The 6,000-nt window shown below is 41.0% G+C and overlaps 1 protein-coding gene across 3 annotated transcripts in view; it reads right to left on the bottom strand.

Annotated features, from left to right (window-relative positions):
* LOC114050378 (pro-neuropeptide Y-like) overlaps nucleotides 1-1,382 on the bottom strand; it is a 32,909-nt gene extending 31,527 nt beyond the window's left edge. The window contains exon 1 of one of the 3 annotated variants that reach the window (XM_027871999.1): nucleotides 1,207-1,382. The gene's annotated coding sequence lies outside the window, so the exon portion shown is untranslated. Of the gene's footprint in view, nucleotides 1-1,201 lie in introns of all 3 variants that reach the window. The other 2 variants (XM_027871997.1, XM_027871996.1) reach the window with 2 other exon arrangements.
* Between the last annotated feature and the right edge of the window lie 4,618 nt (nucleotides 1,383-6,000).

The following is a 6,000-nucleotide window of genomic DNA, read 5'->3' on the forward strand; positions in this document are numbered from 1 at the left end:
GACTTACCAATAAAGCAAGAGAATCAGTAAGTACCATGGGATCTTTCACCACACTGGAAAAACCAGCGCTTAAAAGGTTTCTAAGAAACAGATACCAAAGCCAAAAGCTGCTCGACCTTCTGTACCCTTTACAACACATTCTTTCCTATTTCCCACTCATCTTCTTGAAACAGGTTCAACTTTTGTGATTGCCAATGAAATTAAATCTAGTAGGCATTTATTAAGTGCCTACTATGTGCAAGGCACTGTATTAGGTACTGGAGATATGAAATCAAAATTGAAAATAGTCTCTATCTCAAAGAATTTACTTTTTGTGCAGTGGTGAAGGAAGGAGCGAGAGTGATACAACCCATAAACAGATAAGCATATAGGTGGTCATTTTAAGGGGGGGGACTAGCTAAGAATAAGGAGGCTTCCCATAGGAGACAGCAAACTAAACTGAGTCTTGGAGGATGCTTAGAATTCTGTGAGGCAGAAATGAGGAGGGTGTGCATTCCAAGCAGGAGGGACAGCTAGTGGAAAGGCATGGAGGGGGGAAATGGAGAGACAAGTTTGGGAAACAGTATGGAGACTCTTCATGCTCAAGCCCCTCCATATTGTCCTTCTTTACCAGACTAAGGAAAGCTTTGTAGAGACTTTGGTTTCATCCATTCATTCCCATTCATTTGCTTCTTTCGTCTCAATGGCTTTTTCTACGTCATAGATTTCATCATCATTGATTTATTTCAAGTTCAAGAGTTAACAGTGATTCTGAATCAGCCTTTCTTTTTCAGCCTCCACATGAAAGATATGCCCATCATGGAACCTTCCAGACAACTTTGCTCATTGTCATGAACTTCTCTGAATGTCACCACTCAGGGAATGGTAGTGAGTATCCCATTTGATTTCAGTTAAGGGATCAGCTCTAACCTTAGAGAAAGCAGCTTCAATCACATGATGAGACTGGAAGTGAGAATGCAAGAGGGTGAGAAATGAGTGGGGAGGTGAGAAAGTGAAAGCAAACCTCAATGGCGACTGCTGACAAGTGATTCAACCCTCATTTTCCTTGGGGGCAGAGACTATCTCCTTTTTCCTTGTCTTGTCTTTGTATATCCTGTTCCTAGCATAGTGCTGGAATATCACGGCCATTTAATAAATGCCTGGAAGAACAAAAAGTAGTTCAAAAATATGATCATCTTCTCCTTTTTTGTATAGAGCATACCTTACCTTCCTTGTTTCTTCATAACTTATTTGTTTGCAGTAGGCACTGCTGAGGAGAGAAATCTCCAGGACTTCATTTCTCCTGCTGCTCGGAGCCTAAAGAGCATCGCTCAATGAGAGAAATTCCAGTGAGTCCTGTCTTAGAAGGCTGTGTCGGGATATGTAGTGGTTGAGTCATGAGGACAAGACTTTGATTGGTGATGGTGGGACTTTCTGAGAGTCACACGGTCTAAAAAGGAAGCAGCTGATTCAAGAGTTTTTGGGGCAGAGAGGACATAGTTGGGGAGTGGTCAGAGGGGGGTGGGGATGAGGAAAAGTGTTTTCTTGAGCAAGTAAGCAATGATATTCTCAAGCCGAAGAGTATACATAGAACCTTGGCAAAATGAGAGCAAACTAAGCAAATAACCCCACCTAAGATCTCCATGCAGGCAACGGAAACCACTGTTTGCCCAAACAGGAGACAGCTTTCTTATCCTTGTTCCAGTTTTCCAGAAAGATTCATTTTTTGTAAGACTGGCTGAGAATTGTTATAATGCTTAAATTTCTTTTAAAATTTCCTTTGCTACTTTATATCAATTAAATATTATAGCTATTGGGTTTAAGGCTCTGTGAGTAGAGTGTGCACTGGAATTGGGCTTGAGGCATATTTGAATAACTGTAAAGTGGATAGAATGCCAGTCCTGGAGTCAAGAAAACTCATCTTCCTGAGTTCAAATCTGGCTCAGACACTTGGTAGTTGTGTGACCCTGGGCAAGTCACTTCACTCTGTTTGCCTCAGTTTCCTCATCTGTAAAATGAGCTAGAGAAGGAAATGGCAAACCACTCTAGGATCTCTGCCAGGGAAACCCCAAATGGGGTCATGAAGAATCAGACATGACTGAAAAATGACTGAAGAACAACGTTGTTCAAAACATTTCACCTGAATCCAAAGTTTTGAAGGGTTTACCAACTGAGAAGTATACATGTTACAAATGCACATGCTAAGATGACTGTGTACATACGTTTGATGTACTTTCTAACCCATACATTCCCAGTATTACCAGAGGAGAAAAATCTCCTATGGTGACTCTCTTAAATGCTTTTCCCAATTCTGGCATGGGTTTTTTATTATTAAATATTCTTTTGCATAAAGGAATAATTTTTTCTAGCTGTAGAGCAATAAATGTCTAATTTACATTTATTTTTAAGAAAAGAAAATAATTCAGTGCTAACAGGTTTGGAGTCTCCCACTGAGATACTGAGCAAATGAATATCTCCTCTCCAAGCTATTAGTAAAAACATCAAATGAAAAATTCTAGAAATGAGAGGAAATGTGTATATTCTGTGTAATTAAACCGTCTATTTTATCTCCCAGGACTCATTCATGCAAGAGAAGTTCATTGGCTTTTGAGCATCTCCCTGTATAGCCCATCTTGGAAGCTGTGTACTAATAAAGGCTTCCCCCTTGGACCATCAGACATCATCACTTTCCATCAGACCTGCTACTTTCAAGAGTTAATTACAAGGTCAGCTAAGAATTCTGTTTGTTGTGCTCCTTGGAAAGTTTATATAATCAATTCTATCCCTTTCTGACATTAAATGATTTCAAAAATATATTGGATTTTCTTCTTTATCTGGGATGGTAGTGGTTTGGTGGGCCAAGAGATTTGTGTCTTCAGGGACTTGGTTTCTAGTTAGGATGTTTATTCCATATTTAAATGCAGATTGGTCTGGTAAAATTAGGTGCTAAATTACATTGAAAAAAAGTCACTGATTCAGATGATGAAGTTCTAAAGACAGTGGAAACACATTTTCTCTCTAAGCATATTTTCTTTTGGTTAATATCATTTGTTCCAGGGATATACTGTCAAGAAACACAAATGTCACTTCAGGGCAGATCAATCCATCAATCAATCAATGAATATTTATTAACAACTTACTATATGCCCGGCACTGAAGAGACAAAGGCAGAAACAAAACAATCACTGTCTTTGAGGAGTCATTTGCATATGTAACTTCCCAAATCTGCATATATGCATGTATAAAACAAGTACAAGGAAGTGGAAGGAAAAGAGAGGGGAAGAATGAGGAAGGGCAGGGGAGAGGAGGATCAGGAAAGGTCTCATGTAAAGGTTGGGCTTGAGTTGAGCTTTGAAGGAAACGAGGGATGCTAAGAGGTTGGTATGAGGAAGGAGTACAAGCCAGGGGAAATAAATTTAGACTTCTCCTGGGAGATCATTTGTGGGTCTGCATGAAGCTACCAAGCAAACATCATTGCCCCTGAAACACAAACCATCCTCCCTGGCACTCTATCCCTGGGTTCTTCGGGTATCTATATGGTGAAATGGCTAAAGCCCAGGCCTGGGAGTGGGCGCAGACCTGAGTTCCAATCCTACCTCAGACACTGACTAGCTTAGAGTAATCAGTGACTCTGAATAAGTACCTTAACTTCTGGTTACCTCAGTTTCCTCATCTGTTAAATGGAGATAATAATGGTTATTGTGAGGATAAAATGAGATAATATTTGAAAAGTTCTTTGTAAACCTTAAAGTGCTATATAAATGCTAGTTATTATTATTCATAATATTTGCTGTTGCTCAAGCACCTCATTGTCTCTTCTCATTACATGACCGCTGCCCTGATATCTGTGCTCCATTTTGAGCTCCACATTTAGGATGTAAGCTCACGGAAGGGAGGAGCCACATTTCCTTTTCTTTTTCCTGTATCCCCTCCGGTGCTTAATGGTGCAGTGTGTACCTGAGGCAACAAGGATTTAGGAAGGACTTACTGTGTGCCAGGCACTGTACTAAGCTGGAACTCAGTAATTGTTGATTTAAATCATTTGTTAGATGTTATGTTTGGTCTATGGTGCTGAAAGCAAATTTTTCATCAATAGCTATAAGTTGGCAAACTGGAGACAAAGTAGATGTCTATCAGTTGAGAAATGGTTCAACTACGGTGCATTTATATATTGGAAAATGACTGTGCTTAATGTGAATGTGAATGTGAATAATACAAATGTGAATGTGAATGTGAATGATACAAAGAAATATGAGAAGATTTATAAGAACTGATACAGACTGAAGTCGGCAGATCCAGGAAAATAATATACCCAAACTTTGCAACCATCCATGGAAATGGGAATAACAATGAACCAAGTGAAGCTGAGCCCTGCAATGATGACTACACTTGGCCCTGGGAAGAGAAGAGAGTAAGCATTCCCAACCTCTCCTGAAGTGCAGACGATGAGTGGGAGCCATCACATCGACTGTCAGACATGGTTCAAGTGATGCTTAGTTTTACTGAACTTGTTTTTCTCCTATGTTACTCTCTGGGCAGAGGGTAGGGATATACTTGGAAATTAAGGTGATATAAAAATAAAAGATTGCAATAATTTTTTTAAAAATGTAATTATAACTTTGTGTTTAAAATCTATTAAGAGCACTATGGGGAGGACAAGAAGGAGATCTATCTTCATTCCAAGACACCAGAATAAAGGGCTCGAGAAATGAGTTCTGACTGCGAGTTATATGGATATAGTGGGCCCTTTGAGACCATCATGCCCTTGATTCACAAATGAGGAAACCGGGTATCAAAAAGATAAAGCGGCTTGCCCAAAGTGACACATAGGAAATGGTAGAGCAGGAATTCAAATTCAGTCCTTTGGCTCCAAATGTTTGACATTACCCCTAGAAGTTGGCCTATTTGTGGTACATTCATGACTACTGGACCCCTCTACAGAATGGTCAAGAGGAGTAGGTACTATAGAAAGAGCCCTAGATTTGGAGTCAAAGGGCTAGGGTACATATCCCAGCTCTACTTACCTATGTAACCTTGGACCAGTAATTTAACCTCTGGGCCTCATGTATTTCATTTGTAAAATGAGATGGTTGAACCATGTGATCTCTGGTGTCCCTTTTAGTTTTAGATCTATGCTCCCACGTCATTCAGAAAGCAGCCCAGACCCACGTAACTCAGCCCAGCCCAGCAGCGGCTGAGCCCAGTCAGGATACAACTCGGCAGATGAACCTGCTTGATCCAGTCTAACAGCGTCTGGATGGGTCAATCTGAGATGCCACACTCTGTGAGAAGCTACCCAAGCAGCGCAGACCACCCATTTAGAGCTAAAGACCATCTGACCAATTCTTGATTTTTACAGACAAGGAACAAAGACACAGGCTGAGGAAGTAAAGTGCCCAAGGTCACATATGTGGTGAGCTGGGATTTTGACTCCGGACTTCTGAGTCTGAATAAATACTTTTTACATCATACTATACTGCCTCCGGGTAACTAACCTCTCTGGGTTTCAGCTTCCTCATTTAAAACTAGGCAGGCTTAAACGAGATGGCATCTAACAGCCCTTCCAACTCTAGATTCAGTTTATGGGAGCTTAGACGTGTCCTTCCAGTTCTTCACACCTCAGTCTCTCCTTCCAAAAGATGGGAGGGTTGAAAGCAATAGCCTCTGAGGTCCCTTCCAGCTCCAGCTACAAGGTTGTGTTGGGGGGTGGGACTTCACTAAAAGATATTGGCTCACAAGGACTCTTTCTGACACTCTCTTTCAACATACACTCTCTCTGCCAGCACAAAAATAGTCATTATCCCATTCAGAAAGCGAGGTCTTATGTGACAATCTGCGCAAAGCTCCTCTGTGATGCTAACGAGAAATCAGTCACTTCTTTGGCTGGATTGTTCAGGAGCCTGGCAGCCGTGCTAAATGTGACTCCCGGAGGCCCGCACCTGGTCAGGAAATTGTAAGACGGGACCAGGGCTCTCTGTTGCTAATAATGACTCGCTTAGGGTTTTAATCAGCAACCTCATG

This window comes from Vombatus ursinus, unplaced genomic scaffold (assembly GCF_900497805.2).
Source record: "Vombatus ursinus unplaced genomic scaffold, bare-nosed wombat genome assembly UNPS02014799.1, whole genome shotgun sequence".
NCBI classification, from domain to species: domain Eukaryota; kingdom Metazoa; phylum Chordata; class Mammalia; order Diprotodontia; family Vombatidae; genus Vombatus; species Vombatus ursinus.